This window comes from Microcaecilia unicolor, chromosome 5 (genome assembly GCF_901765095.1).
Source record: "Microcaecilia unicolor chromosome 5, aMicUni1.1, whole genome shotgun sequence".
In the NCBI taxonomy this organism is placed as follows: Eukaryota; Metazoa; Chordata; class Amphibia; order Gymnophiona; family Siphonopidae; genus Microcaecilia; species Microcaecilia unicolor.
Window position 1 is genome coordinate 165,530,442 of NC_044035.1, and position 16,582 is coordinate 165,547,023.

Here is a 16,582-nt window from a genome sequence, read left to right on the forward strand (position 1 = left end):
TTTTGAATATAACACTCCCCCCATCAAAGACCCCTTGAAAACTCTGCAGACCTCACCCCCAACCCCTCTTATATCCCCCTGATCCCTTCCTAATAGAGACAATGCAAAACCAAGGAGGTTTAATAAAACAATATAAACCTCACAAGTTTGCTATTGTTTTCAATAGCATCTGTGAAAGTTTGGGGTCAATCAATGTGGCAGAAAGCTCTGCCCACTGGCTTCTGCCCACAGAATGAGCCAGATAGGCTCATGCCATCTCCTGTCATAAAACGTCCTTGGAATGCTGAAAGCTGTCTCTCTGGCTGGCGGAGCCTTTCCTCTGCCATATCCCATCTTTCTGATGCAACTTCCTGTGGGCAGGACGCAGCACGGAAAAGGTTCTGTGGGCGAGAGAGGCAGCTTTCAACATTCTCTCTGCTATGAGCTGCTACTATGTGTGGAAGACCAACCGACCTGCCGACCGGGGGGGGGGGGCGGTGTTGGAAGCTAGAACAATACAGAACCCACGCAGTTGCAGGGGAGGGGGGACGGGAAGGGAGATGTGCCGGACTTGAGCACAGGGGATGTATGGAAAGATGCCGAACTGGTCAGTGGGGGGACAGAAGGGGAGAGATGTTGGAGTTGGTGGGGGGGGGGGGGGGGGAGCAGAGGGAAAAGAGAAAAGAAGACCTGGAGCAAAGTGGAGGGAGAGAAGAGATAGAAACTGGACCAGAGGAGAGAGGGGGAGAGGGACCAACAGAGGGAGGATGAAAGAGATGCCACACCAGGGAGGGTGAGGGGAGCAGGAGGAAGAGACATGGGAGGGACGAGGACACAGAAAAGATGCTGTATGTGAAGGGAACAAAGAGACAGGGACACAAAGGGAGGGATAGGGACACAGAGGGGGTTGCTGGACAAAGCAAGATAGGTACACAGAGAAGAGATACTGAACATGGGAGGGGGAGGAGAGGGACAGGGACAGAGACACAGAGGGGAAAGGCTGGACAGAACAGGTGGAGACTCTCAGAAAAGATAGATACTGGACATAGGCCCCCATTTATTTATTTATTTATTTATTTATGACATTTATATCCCACAGTATTCCCGCCCAAGGGCAGGCTCAATGTGGCGTACAATAGTTAATAAGCAAACAATAGTACAATATACAAGGTCACCAGAGGAAGAAAGAAATAACAGTGGAGGAAAAGGATGGGGGGGAGTTGAAAATTATCAATTATTCATAGGAATGTATTGACATCTGTAACATTTAGCGCACCTACAATTTTAGCTTGTGCTAAAAACGTGAGCACACCTTAGTAAAAGGGGGCCTTAGAGAAGAAGTGTCAAAAGGGCAGGAGACCTTAGAGAAATTAAAAAAAAAAAACTGAGAAAAGCACCAGGACCAAAACAATGATCAGACAACAAAGGTAGAAAAAAGTTTTTTTTTCCCTGAATGTATTAATTTTAATATGTCAGCTTTGGGAAATGTGCACCCTCCCCCCCCCCCCCCCCCCCTCACTCAGTACCTACGACCTTGGGAACGATATTGTTATAGGGGATCCATCTCATCTTAATCCATCCAGGGCTCACTGAGTCCTAGCTATGCCACTGCACTGAATATGCTGGTGCATAAAAGAACATATTTGCATCTGCCACTGAATATTGAGCTGAAGGATTGTAAAACTAGTTTAAGACGGATACGAGGTAAATATAGTTTTAATTGGTGCATAAGATGTAAATTAAAATAGGTGCTGTGTGCCACAACGGTGATAATGTTCTCCATCATTAAAGTGGAGTTTAGAATCACCACTAGACTTTAAATATGAGACCTCAGAGACAAAATACTGCTGTCAGGCATTACCTGAAGTGGATCTTTTGGGATATATGATCTGCTTACCTGCAGAACTTCCAATTTGTCTGCATTTAGCTTGAGTCTTTTTGTTTTCATCAAATTCAAAACGGTTTCCGACACCCCTTCAAATGAACTACTGAAGCAAGACAATTAGAATTCAACAGGCAGTAAATCCGTATCATTAGTGTAAATTTGGAAACTGAAGCCAAATGATCTAATAACATTCACTCAAGGCTCAGAGATAAATAGTAAAAAAGGACTGGGGAAGTGTATTTTTTAAATTTCTAACCCACCTAATCACCATGGTTCTAGGCAGGTGTGGGAATGTGAGGGAGGGAGGGCCTGGAGCCAGGAAAAATTGGAGCCACACAACCAGTGTAGGTAAAAGAATATGCTATTTATTATAAGTATCAGGTATGGGCCCTGTTCCAGTCATAGGTAGGGGGAAAGAAAACAAATGGAAAAAAGTTCTTCAGACAGTAACAGGATTCTCCAGTGGTCTGCTCCTAGGGAAATGGAATGGGACTTAATATACCACTTTTCTATGGTTTTTGCAACTGCATTCAAAGTGGTTTGCATAGTATATACAGGCACTTATTTGTACCTGGGTTGGGGCAATGGATGGTTAAGCGACTTACCCATAGTCACAAGGAGCTGCAGTGGGACTTGAACCCAGTTCCCCAGGATCAATGTCCACTGTACTACTAACCACTAGGCTTCTCCTCCACAGCATATGTTGGATTATAGGACACCAGGATAGATCTACTCTGATACCAGTACTGGGATTGCAATTTCACCAGTACAATCTTTTAGATACCTGGGGATGCTTATTGACTCGACGTTAACTTTTGATGATCAGATCAATAAAGTATTGAAGGAAGGTTTTACAATATCACAGAGATTATGGTCCCTAAAATATTTGTTTAACAAGGATGCATTACATATTTTACATGCACTCCTGATAGCACGGTTAGACTAAGTGAATGTGATCTATGCTGGTTTACCTGGCAATAAATTAAAGAGATCACAAACCCTTAGGTTCTAGTAGGATACTGTCAATGCGAAAATAATATACCTGTGGATTTCTCAAGAGATTGTGATTAGGTCTTTAAATGGCGTTCCATTCTTTTAAATGTGTTATATATTTCTTAACTGCCGTGATCTGTACAAGCCGGGTAGTACATAAAAAATTTTTATAGTAAACATAAACATATATGTCTCTCAGCAAGGCAGTACACTTTACTTGTCTCTGGCCTGGCTCCCCAGAGTTATCAATGTAGTCCCTAACAGTTACTCTGGTCAAAAAGTCCAGAGTTGCAAGGTTCCAGGTTGAATTTTGCCTACCTGACTGTAGCAGCTGCAGTTTATACGTAAGTGGTGGAGGCAAATGCAGTTGGACATTGCTGCTTCCCTCTGGGCCTCCTTAACCTAACTGTGCCCTGGGCTTTTATACTTCCTAGACCATGCCTTCCTGGCTCCACCCCTCCCATGTCACTTCCCCCTTGGGCAGGACTAAGGGATTTAGGGGCCCTTTTACTAAGCCGCGTAAGCGTCTACGCATGCCCAACACGTGGTAAAATGGAGTTACCGCCCGGCTACCATGTGACTCTTGTGGTAATTTCATTTTTGGCGTGTGTCCAATACACGCATCTGAATAATATTACCGGCCAGTTACTGCATGAGTCTCTACCGCTAGATGAATGGCTGGTTGGTAAGGTCACAGAACCAAAAAAGACGCGTGGAAATTTTAATTTTGTCGCATGTCCATGTTCGGCAAAAATGTTAAAAAGGCCTTTTTTTTACAGGCGCACTGAAAAATGGATCGGTGCATGCCCAAAACTGGTCCCTACACTACCGCAAGCCATTTTTCAGTGCACCTTAGTAAAAGGACCTCTTAAGATGGCTCTGACACTGTAAGGTAATATCCTTAAGCAGTGGCGTTCCTAGGGGTCTGACACCCGGGGCGGATCGCCGATGCGCCCCGCCCCCCCCGGAACAGCGCGACGCCCCCCCCCCCCCCGGCGAAAGAACCCCCGATCCCCCGGTGAAAGAACCCCCCGGGTGCACGCCGCTGGGGGGGGGTGCCGCGCGCCTGCCGGCTCTTCGTTTTCATGCTCCCTCTGCCCCGGAACAGGAAGTAACCTGTTCCGGGGCAAAGGGAGCATGAAAACGAAGAGCTGACAGGCGCACGACACCCCCCCAGAGGCGTGCACCCGGGGCGGACCGCCCCCCCTTGGTACGCCACTGTCCTTAAGGAGAAGTGGTTTTATCCTATAGACTCCCTCACAGCGAGATACAGAAGTCATATGCACAAACAGATATGCAGAGCAATTTTATAACAGGGCACCTAGGATAAGAGAGTAAAAAGGCACCCACTTAGTAAGCACAGTTTGGGTGCCTATTTTATAAAGAAAAGTAGGCATTTACTCTTCAATATAAAATGTTAGCTTAATTGGTAGGCCTGGACATTTACCTCACAGCCTTAGGGTAGGGCATCCCCTCATGGAATTACCCACATAACATATAAAAAGGCAGATTTTTAACAGACATTCAAATCAGAATTGAGATGTCCAAGTCAGGATGTGTCAGTTTCTGGTAGTATCTTGGAAAAGGATCTGCCCATGTAGAGCCTTTTCTAACATGCAAGCAGGAATGGACATGTATGTGTTGGCTACCTGTAGTAGCAGCAACCATTTTGCAATTGCCAACATCTAAAAAAAAATCAATGGAGGCATCTAGGCAACATACATGTCTAAGTAGCAGCAATTACATGTGTGAGTGGGTATTTTGAACCTGGACATGTAAGTGTCAACACATAGATGTGTATGAGTGCCATTTTGGAAACCTAGATGCATATGTTCTCCCAATTAGGTACAGATTCTAACCTGCAGTCAAGCAGCACTATCAATTTCTTTTTTTGGGGAGGGGGGGAGGGTGGAATATGGGAATAACTTCTCCTAATCCCTCCTATAGAGTGCTGCCCAAAATGAACTCTTTTATAAAACACAGAGGTGCCAAGGAGCAGGTATAAATCCCAGCTTTGATCTTGATACTCAAAGACATTGCTTTGGAAAAAGGAAATACGCTTGTATTTTTGACCCTGTCTAGTGTCACCCAACTGTGTTCCCTAGCCATCTGCATGTACTCATAATTTGCACTTATAAATCTCAGCTTTCTAAAATAGTTTCCTACATGTATTTAATATCCACATATAACTGCCAGTATTTACCAGGGGTGTAGCCATGGGTGAGCTTGGACCCACCAACTTTGGGCTTGGGCTCACCCAGCAGTGGTACACCCTTGACAACACCGGCATTGGGGAGAAAGCTAGGCTCCCACTGCAGTCTTGCATCTCCCTCTTAGACAAAGGGTCTTTGAAGATAAAGGGTTGCTGGCAGAGGTAAGAATCACTGCTGCCAGGTGACCTGGAAGTCTTCCCTCTGGCACATTCCCCCCCCCCCCCCCAATTCTGATGCAATTTCCTATTTACAGCCTGGGATGAATGCAGCAGAGGGAAGGCTTCTTGGCCAGATGGCAGCAGTGGCAGCGACTCTTATACGCTGCCGGCGACCCTTTGAAAGTTGCTGCATGGGTGGGTGTAGAAAAGAGGGATAATTGTTGGACACAACAGTGGAGGAATAATTGTTGGAATGAGGAATGATTAAGGGAGGGAGAGATGCTGCAGGGGGTGGGGGAGATAGAGGGAGAATTGTTGGATGTACGGTAGGGTAGGGTGAGTTGGGGAGAGAGATGGAGAGATGTTGCCTAGAAGGGGTGAAGGAAAAGAGAGGAAGAAATGGCGGACATGGTGGTGGAAGGGAGGGAGAGATGGAGAGATACAATGTGGGGGGGGGGGACAGATGTTAGACTTGAGATGATGGACAGTGGGAAAGAAGGAAGAGAAAAAAGAGAGGGCGGAGGAGAAGGAAGGAGAGATGCTGCACCGGAGGGGGAAGAAGGAGGAAGATATTGGATCCAGGGGCAGAAGGCAGTGATGGAGAGATGCCAGTTCCTAGTCTGAAATCATTCAAAGTCAAACAACATGCTTTTGGTAACAATGAACAGAGATAACTTTCCCAAATAAGCAAAAATGCTTTAATAAAATTTCAGATCAATAAATTACTACCTTCATGGAACCCATCATAAATTAAATACTTCACTCCTATGCTATACCACACTCCAAGTTTCTCTGTTTTGAGTGGGAATCATTCACTTGACCAGAAGCAGCAATATCCAGTGGTCTGCAAGCCTGATTCTGCAAGCCTTCATAACAGGAGACCATCCTCCTCTGTATAGAAGGCTGTAGAGAGATTAAGCACAACTAGAAAGGAGAAATGACCTTTATCTGTCTCATCGTATCACCCAGGGCAGCAAGTGCATTCTCAGTGCTGTAGCAATTATGAAACCCTGATTAGAAGTTGCAATAATCTAGTTGGGAAAGGACAAGAGAGTGGACCAGTATACGGAGAGCAGGAAGATGAAGAAGAGACCTGATGGAACAAACCAGATGCAATTTAAAGAAGCAGTGTTTAATTAAACATAAATTTGCAGCTGAAAGGGAAGGGCATGGTTGAGGAGAAATCTGAGTAATCTCAAGGAAGCAAGTGGAACTTTTATGCAATAAAATAGGAGTGGAGTAATAAGTTCATGTCTGGTGGAACAGAGAATAAAAGAGATTTAGATTTCTCTGGGTTTAGTTTGAGCTTATTGTTAGTGAGCCAAATCTTCACCTATGAGAGCTTGTCATTGAGAGAGTAGATATCTTTAGGTTGGTGGGATCTAGAAATGATCTAAAGCAAAGATTTGAAAGGCCAAGCTGTTAGATGAGAGATCACTACTTCTAGAATTAATGGATATTGCCGGTATGGTCACCACACTCTGGCCCTAATGCTCGGAACCTAATGCCGGTGTTAGAGCCAATTAGCGCTGGACTAGCACTGTGTTAATCTGTGCAGACTGCTCAGATGCCTTTAGCGCAGGAAACAATATGCGTGCCAAAGAAGGCCACAAATTCTATTTAAAAGTAGTCAAATGGATGTTAATGAGGTCATTTGCTATGCCCTCCCAATGCTCAGAGAACAACACATAAACAAACCCTGCTCTTACCACTGGAAACCTCCTAGCAGTTCGGAGCTGACATTGGTGGGTTTGAAGAGAAGATTTCTTTTGATTTTTCGGTTTAAAATCTGGCAGTTCTTATTTGTTTTGGAAGTGGAAGGAAATCCATACAAGCCTCTAAGTGTCGGTACTGAAAAACACATGTGTGCAAGTCCGAGCAAACCCGAAGTGAAAGCACACATTTAAAGGCACAGAAGAACAGCGCAGATGTGTGCTTCACTTCAGAGTTTGCCTGGGCATGAGCACCAGACCTGCGAGTACCATAAAACTCTTGTGCGCATGCACCAGGCATTTTTCTCCCCTTTACTTTCGGTGTCACAGTGCGCATATAGTTTAAATGCCATTATTTATTTATTTATTAGGATTTATGTACCTTCATTTTGAAGGAATTCATTTAGGAGCCCTTTAAGAAAGGCATGACCAAAAAGTGGCCTGCAGTAGTGCAGGCGCGTGTATTGGACGTGCACTGGACCATTTCTCCACTGCATCTGAAAAAAAGGTGTTTTGAGGGGGTGGGAAACGGACGTGCGGCAAAATGAAAACCAACATGCATCTATTTACGTCCTGAGCCCTTAATGCCACCCATTGAATTAGTGGCAAGGGCTCATGCATTACCCGTGTGGTAACCGTACAGTGCACACCAACTGCCAATTAGCACCAGGAACGCCCCTGTGGTAGAAAATAGAAAGTTATTTCCTACCACAGGTTTTTGGCGTGTGTCAAACTCAGAATTACCACCTGGGCCACAGGCTAGCCAGGCGGTAATGACAATTTGGTGTGTGCTGGACGTGCATAGGCTCTTATGCGCCTTTGTAAAAGGATCCCTCAAGGCAGTGTACAGTAAGAATAAATCAAACATAAGTAATAGACAATTACAGCAGTAAAAATATTCAAATAAAATACAGAGTATGGCATAGTGTACTATGTTTCTATGCTGTTCCTGCATTATGGGATGAGTGCTATTGGCTTTAGCACTGGAGCTTTGAGCATTGGGTCCTATGAGAATAAGGTATTTTTTGCATGTATATGCCAGTGTATGCACGTAAAGGACCAAATTCTATAAAGAGTGCAGAAAAATCAGTGCTGAAAAAATAACGTGCTAAAAGCTATTCTATAAATGGCACTGGAAGTTAGGCACAATTTATAGAATGTTTTGCACCGGGATTGGCGCCGAACTTCAGGCACAAGGATTTAAACCAAGTAAACTCTGGTGTAAATCCTAACGTCTACATTAGGTGCAGATTCCTCTTTTTCTATAACAGCGCTCATAAATTCCAGGAATGCCTCCGATCTGCCCATGACCTTCCTATGGCTACACCCCCTTTTCAGAGCCACATGTAAAATTTATGCACAGATCCACAAGACTAAAAATGCACGAGTAAATTTCAATCAAGGTCAATTAGGGCCGATAATGGATTATTAGCACCCAATTATCAGCGCTAATTGGCTTGTTATTCAATTAAATTGCACATGCAAATTGGGTGTGTACCCAAATTTGCGCATACAATTTTAAGTGCCATTTATAGAATTTTGGGGAAAAGGTCTCTTAGAAAGTTATGCTCAGCATACAAGTATGAGAATTAGCAAGAATGCATGTACTTGTATGCTCTAGTGTACCTAGGGTGGGGCGGTAGGTGCACGGAGCACTGCGCAGATGTCATCTCTGCTGGTCCCCTGCCCCCTCTGTTGTCAACTTCCTGTTCCAGGGCAGGGGACCAGCAGAACCAACAGCCACGCACCTGCCTCGTGCACCTCCCTGCTTGGAGGAGGGGCATGTGCTGTGCCCAGAGGGGGTGCGCTTTGCCCCAGGTGCCATATAAGGTAGATATGCCGCTACTTGTATGAAACTTTGGAAGAGTTTGGGTAGAGTTGCAGTTTACATGCATACATTGTAACATACAACCGTGCATATTTTATGTGTATACGTTCTCACGTGCTTTTCAGCTGGTGTAAATGTGCATGGGTTCATTCTACTCATGGTTTCTGCGTATATGTGCTCATACTTTGTAAAGACAGGTAGACACCTATACATCTTTTATGACAATGAGGCTGACCTGAGTAGGCAAAGAGCTCATAACTTGGCAGTCTACTCAAGTTACAGCAAGTCTTTGAGAAGGGAGGGGTGAATGACGGAGAGTTGGTTCAGAGCATGGGAAGAAGTTGGGAGAGGAGCTTGAGAAAACTGAGGGGAAAAAGGGTGCAGGTCTGGGAGGTGCTTGATCAGGAAGTGGGTGGAAATTTTGCCCTCCCTTCCATCTGGGGCTTAGGGTATGGGGTTGATTTGGGGACTTGGTTGGGTTTGTCACATCTGGAATAGATTGTATGCCTTTGTGGCTGTCACTTAGGCAAGCATAAGTGTGTAAGGTGAGCACAGGTGTAACTGCTGTGTAACCGCTACATTGAAAGGTTGGGAATTTTAAATGAGTGGGAGTTGAAAATATGTGGCCACCTTGCGATACCACAGGTTAGGCTGAGCTGAGAAACTGGGCTTGGATGTCACCATTCTAGTCTTGAATGGAGCTAACTAGGAGGGAGATGACAGTTATAATGTTGTGAATAAAGCTGAGGCCTGTTTTTGCCAGGACCTCAGAGTGTAAGTTATTTATTTCCAGTAGTGTGAAAGAGGAGGCAAAGGTGTGAATGCCAGTGTTAATTAATTAGGCTGCAAATAGGCACCTTCACACATAGGTGACCTGATGTAAAATTACCCTGTATATGTATATTAAGTACCATCACCTATACACCATAGTGATGTTGAATGCATGTATTAATTTAAATGCCAGTGCTCTTAAATTAAACATGGTAATCACACCAGCTGACCCCAATAAAAAATAATAATAAAAACCCCTCAAAACTCTATCAAAGAGGTGTTAAAATATGATGACAATCTGGAGACTCAAGATAGTATGTAAAAGAATGCATGATACATTTCCTGGTTCAAGAAGAGAATACAGAACTTCTTCAATTATAAATATGAAACAAAACTGAAGAGTGTCTAGGGTTTTAAGCTAAAGGCAACATGTATAAACTAAAAGATTATATAAGTTTACATTTATACATCAAATCAACAAGGCTTGAAGCAATTTAGAATGTACACAAAGAAGGCAATCAAATTCTAAAATACCACAGTGTGAATGGAAACAATCAGAGAGGAGGTGAGGACAAGGAATTGGTCAAAGGCCACTTTTATTCAGCATTTGCTTTAGTGCTAAGGACCACTGTCTTGTCGCATTTACCCTAGCAAGTGTCCAATGAAGAAATGCATTCAAAAGCTAGGCAAGAGAAGAGTACAAACAAAACTTGGAACAGGAAATAGATTAGAACAAGACAAGAACCAGGAAACACAGAAGCATAACCAATGAGCCAGTGCTGGTGCAGCACAGAAGTAGGTTAGATAAACCCAGGGGCAGCTGAACACCTTTTTGGGGGCTCCAAGCTCCTCCACCAACCCCACTTCCAACTTTACCCCCAACTTCAGCTCCACCTCATCCTTCCTTTCCCTAGTACCCCCCCCCCCCCCCCCCCCCCCGTGGTATCCAGCATCTCTCCAATTCCCTACCTCTCAATCCCTTCCCTGTGGTGTCAAGCATTTCTCACCTTCCCCCTATCTCCTTCCCTCCCTCCCAGATGCCCAAGGACCCACACCGGCTGGCTGCAATGCTTCTTCTGTCATGCTGATTGTAGTGTCACCACCTCAGGGGAAGGAGATATGAAAGTAGATATCTCACGGGGGAAGTAAGGAAGGAAATCTGTGGCATGCCATGGTATCTGTGATCCCACCATTCCGACGCCTATGGCTAAACTTCTGTTCTCTGGGTTATAGTTCCCCTCTATACCCTAGTTTGTTATTGCTCCTGAGCTTTTCCAGAGTCTTGCTCAGGCATTGCCCATTGGACAGCTGTTCTGGTTTCATCCAGTATCAGATGCCTCTTGTTATTCTTGATCTATGTGGTGTTCAAACGTCTTCACTGTTTGCCCATCTTGCAAGAAGAGCTTGGGAGTTTGTATGCTTGATAACTCAAATTCACTGAAAGCTACGCAGTCCAGAAGGAAAATGGAGCAGTTGTTCTGGAGACAGTGCCAGCAGAAAGCCTCTGAATGAGGTGTGTATGTGTGTGTGTGCGAGGGGGGGGGGGAGAATATTTATTATCGAGAGAAAAGAGGGTCAATAGGTGCCAGCACTGATCACTAGGCCTGATAATGAAGAACACTGGTCTAGGCAATTGTTATAAAGCAGAAAGCCTCTGGAAAAGGTATGTGGGGGTGGGAGGTAGGAGTATGTATTTTTTTAACTTTCATTTTTATTCAAACATATGTAAAGAAGCATAGAAAACACTTTCATACAAGCTATGTCAATACAAAGTGGATTCCAGAGAAACAATTCGAGCATCTAAGTGAACAGTGACAACTACCAATACCTTCCCAACCCCAAGCTCTCACCCCAAACGATCCCTCCTCCTCCTTTCCTCATCTCTAAACACAGATTAAATATGGCAAGGAATCACTCAAGCACACAATACAGAATTAGGGTCTCAATGGGTGCAGAAATGGTCAACCATCAGCGGGCAGAGCCATAGGCACTGGCAGCCAAAGTTGCTGAGGCTGGTGTTGTCTCCCTTACAGGGAGAGTACAGGCAGAGAGGGTAATACAGTATACAGTAAGAGAAACACAAGGAAAAAAAAGCAACACTGGGCCTTCAAGGGTGGGACAACAGGAGTATTTTATTAGCCAAAGACCCGACACGGGCCGTGTTTCGGCGCCAAAAAGGCGCCTGCCTCAGGGGTCAAATTGTAGATATGGTAGTAATACAGATTTCAAGTTATAAGTGCCTTTGAGGACAGCTTCGATAACTTGTATAGATTTCGCTATAGTGCGGATAAAAAGGGGGTCCGACAAAGGGGCCCTCTCCTGTTTGGTCGGACCAAACAGGAGAGGGCCCCTTTGTCGGACCCCCTTTTTATCCGCACTATAGCGAAATCTATACAAGTTATCGAAGCTGTCCTCAAAGGCACTTATAACTTGAAATCTGTATTACTACCATATCTACAATTTGACCCCTGAGGCAGGCGCCTTTTTGGCGCCGAAACACGGCCCGTGTCGGGTCTTTGGCTAATAAAATACTCCTGTTGTCCCACCCTTGAAGGCCCAGTGTTGCTTTTTTTTCCTTGTGTTTCCCTTACAGGGAGGACATGATCTTATCATGTCTTCGCAGCTCCCTCCCCACAAATATTGAACCAGATCCCCACTGAGGGCACCTCGGACAGTTTCCAAGAGCGAACTAACGCCATCTTGGCAGCCAGCAACAGCTGCAAAACCAATCTGTCCAGGTCCAAAAGTTGAAGGTCCTCATCAAACACCCCCATCAGACAAAGCCCTGGATTATCATTCCAATTTATGCCAGTCCACCCACTTATTTACTTCCAGATACTAAACCCAGAATACTCAGACATTAGGCATGTCTACCACAAATGTTCATAGCCACCTGTCTGCCCACAACCTTGCCAGCATAGACCCCTCTCCCCCCTGGATTTTGTCCCAGAGAGGCTTTTGCCTGCTTGATGGGCATCCAATAGAGTCTTTGTGTAAGTTAATACTGCAAATGTCTATATGCAGTCACTGGAGAACATTTATTAGAATATATATATTCTTTCTAGTCATCTCCCCTAGCTTCCTCAAATCATCTCTCTCACACAAGGACATGATCCCTACTGGCTGGGCAACGTACTTGAAGCAATATTGCATAGACCCTAAAAAGCAATTTTCCCCCCAAATCTGCCTTTAAATAAAGCCACTTTTAATGAAGTGGGGGACCTATGTACATGGCTGACTGCTTATCCTATGGACCAGGTGAGGCTCTGGCCCAGGGCACAGTAGATAAAGGGCACCAAACATTTGAGCCTGTGATGTCATTGGCCCTATAGGTCAAGCTAGGCCAGAGCTTACCTAGAGGCATTGCATGTGCAGGGAAAAAAAGAAGGGATGGCAACCCCCTTCCACTTAGGCCGCCTTCCCCCGTCTACCTTTAAAGGCCATTTTCTCCTAAAGCTACCTGCATTGGCCTTGGCATCCTTCTTCTGCCACATCCCAGGCCCTCCTTTGGCATAACTTCCTGTTTCCACAGGGATGTGGCAGAAGGAAGACACAGGGGCCGATGCAAGTATTATTAGGTGAAATGCTATCGGTATTCAGGAGGGAGAAACTGCCTTTAAAGGTAGACCGGGGGGAGGGGATGGCCAAGGGTGGGGGGTCATGCCAATGGGGAGCATGCTAGTGAGAGGGCGCCAAACAAAAGTTGTCTCAGGGAGTCACAGTCCCTTGAGCCAGCACTGCCTGTGTAAATTATTTAGAGCATCTGACCCCCTGTAACAAAACCCTCAATTGAAAATACTGAAAGAAGGGTATCCTATAAGCTAGTATATCCTATAACTGTTGTTGAGAAAGCAAATTTCCCTGTACAAACAGATCCACACAGTGTGTGAGGCCTATGGACTCCAGCTTTGTAACAAGGAGTGAAAGTATGGTGTGGAAAAAGGACTATGATTCTTCAGCTTACTAAACGGGTGACCCAGGTTAACCTCACATCATTTTCATAAGCTTCCCAGTACTTTCTCATGGGGTACAAAAGGAGGTGGCACCCTACAAAAAAGTCCACACTACCCTCCAGGGGCTGCGTGTCCCCCCCCCCCCCCCCAGCTGTGTGGCTGCAAATATATCTCACCCCCTTCCTTGGGCCTTTTCAATGGGCACCCAATAATCGTGAGCAGGGCAGTCCTGGTAATCCTTAAGCACTGCCGCCTGATAATAGACCATTAGATTAGGGAAAATGTCCTCCCCCCCCCCCCCCCAAGTGGCTGGCTGCATGAATTTTTGAAGCCGCACTCTGGGTCTTTTCCCCCACAAAAAAAAGGTAAGCAATATCTTGTTCCATATAGTAAAATATGTCTGTGGGGAGTACTATCGGCCGTTGTTCAAAGAAGAAGAGAAAGCAGGGAAGAATCATCATTTTTACGGTAGCTACTCTACCGCACCATGAAAGAATCAGTTTTCCCCACTGCTCCATATCCTGCTGCACCTTCACTAGTAGCATAATAGTAGTGGTGCATAATTAAGCATATATAGGTCCACCACCTTATCTGATAGTTGAATTCCTAAATATTGAAATCCCCAGCTGCCAATTGAAATAGGAAGGGGAATCCAAGTTCATCAACTGTAGTATTAAACAGCAGAACCTCTGTTTTATCTGCGTTCGTTTTAAAGCAGATTGGGAAGCAAATCTTGATATCTCCTTTGGATCTCCCACAAAAAGTAGGGTGTCATTCACATATAAAAGAATTTTTTGAGCCTACCCTTCCACCAAGATAGGGACTATATCTAGATTCTTATGGATCACCATAGCCAATGGCTCTACACCCAGGGCAAATAAAGGGGGGGGGGGGGCATTGAGCATCCCTGTCAAACCCTTTTATGGAAGAAAGGTTTGTCAGATTGAACCCCATTAACCATGATCTTACTGCTAGTTTGCAGGTATAGCCCTCGTACCCATTGTCTGGCCCACTTTCCGAATATCTCTCCCAATCCCATGACCTCTAGCACCTGAAAAAGGAAATGCCATTCAACCCGGTCGAATGCCTTTTTGGCATCCACCTCTATTGCTGCTGCTGCTGATGATGATGATTTTCTTGTAGACTACTGTAATGGTCTATTAAGTCAATGGCCCTGCGAACATTGTCCTCCAACAGGTGACCTTTCACAAAGCCCATTTGAACTGCCCCAGATAAATCCATCAGCTTAGTCTCCAGCCGTGTACCCAGTATTTTAGCAAAAATCTTCATGTCAGCATTCAGTAGGGTGATGGGTCTGTAGCTGGAACACTGGGTACGGTTTTTCTTGGGTCTTGGCAGTACTATCACCTGCACCCTATACATGGAAGCTGGCAACTGCTGGCCATGCAAAACCACATTGAATACCCTTGCTAAGATGGGAGCCAACTGATCCTGCAGGGCTTTGTAAACTCAAGAGGGAATCCACCTTCTCCATGTGCCTTCCCTGATGTCATCCCCTTAACAGCTACACTAACTTTTGACTTGTGGATATCTCTGTCCAACCATTCCTGATGCCCCTTGGAAAAACTGGGCAGGTGCAGCGAGGCAAGATATTCACAAATCGCCTCATCAGATGAATTCACTTCTGCTATGTAAAGCTTTTCATAAAATTTGTGGACTTCTACTGCAATCCCAGAATTTGTAACCTCCTTCCCAGCAGGAGGCATGTTCAGGTGGCTAATCCACCCCTCACTGTGCCATGCCAACAATTTTCCTTCCTTATTCCCATGTTCCATATAGCAAGCTTTCATACATTGCAATAGATACTCCATATGTTGAGTATTCATTAAATCCAATTCTCTCTGTTTATTTTGCAATTGGGACAAGAGTGTACGGCCCCCTTGCCTTTTATGCATCCCGTCCAATGCCTTTATTTCTGCTAGGAGCTGTTTTCTAGTTATGAAGTTTTTTTTTTCTCTTGGGACCCTTTTAGTATAAGCAGCCCCTAATGTAGGCCTTCCCCGCATCCCACAGAGTGGCCATCCTAACATCTCCCATATCATTAAGGTACAAATAATCATCTCACCTCTTCTGCAACATGCCTATATGTCTGCTCTAAGGAACATGGTACTATTAGCCCTCTAATTCCTAGTTCCCTCTTCAGTCCCACTAGGGGTAAGGATTCCCGTCACCTAAAAAACCTAACCGTCCCCCATGAAACTGACAAACTCCTTGTACCTTCCCATACGCACTCCCTCCTCCTCCCCCTACCCCACACCCCTTGCACATATATACTTCCCCAAAACAAAACCCCTTGTACTCCCTTTCACTCAGACATACACACAACCAATGGCCCAGTGAACTAGAAAATGTGAATTTGAAATGTAATCACAAATAAACAAAGCTCCTCTATGAGGTGCTTCCAATACAAAAAGCACCTTCTCCACCTTCAGCAATATAAGTATAAACAAAGTCCATTACAAGTGCGAAGAAAGTCTCTTATACTTGTAAGTAAGGGCTCTGACAAACCCCACAGACAAACGCCACCATCACGCTGCCCTCTCTGACTCGGTCCAAGGGCAGCTGTTCTTGTGAGGAGCTAGCCCCGGATATGTCTGCATTCTGCAGTTTTCAGCTGCTCCTCCTCCATGAGTCTAGGCCCCGCAGCCAGGGCTGATGGATCTTGTTCCTCCTGAAAAGAACTGAGGACTGAGGGTGAACGCCACTGGCTCAAAGCTTAGCAGGCGTTTTTAACACTGCAGCCAATAATGGCTGTCTTCTAGTACCAACTCTGAATTTCGGGGGCCTGGTAGACCTTTAGGAAGCCAGTTGAGGTGAAATACTTGTGTGTGTCTTAAGAAGCACTTTAGTCTCTGTCAGAGAATTAAGAAATATCCTTTTTCCATCATGAGTCACTACCAGGTGTGCCGGGTGCCAGATGCCCGCCTGTAGGCCATGATCTGTAAAAGCCTTCCTGTAGAGCCATAGCTCTTTTCTCTTGCATACCATGGACAAGTTCAGGTCTGGGAAAATCCATAGCACCACATTGTCAAATTGAGATTGCTGGTCTTTCCGTTCTTGTCTGAGTAC

The 16,582-nt window shown here is 45.1% G+C and overlaps 1 long non-coding RNA gene across 1 annotated transcript; it reads right to left on the reverse strand.

Moving 5' to 3' along the window:
- Positions 1–200: 200 nt before the first annotated feature.
- Positions 201–15,838, reverse strand: LOC115471084. Its single transcript, XR_003942275.1, has 3 exons — positions 15,829–15,838; positions 6,704–6,707; positions 201–283 (listed from the first exon to the last, which is right to left on the reverse strand). It is a non-coding gene; the product is annotated as an uncharacterized LOC115471084 (long non-coding RNA).
- Between the last annotated feature and the right edge of the window lie 744 nt (positions 15,839–16,582).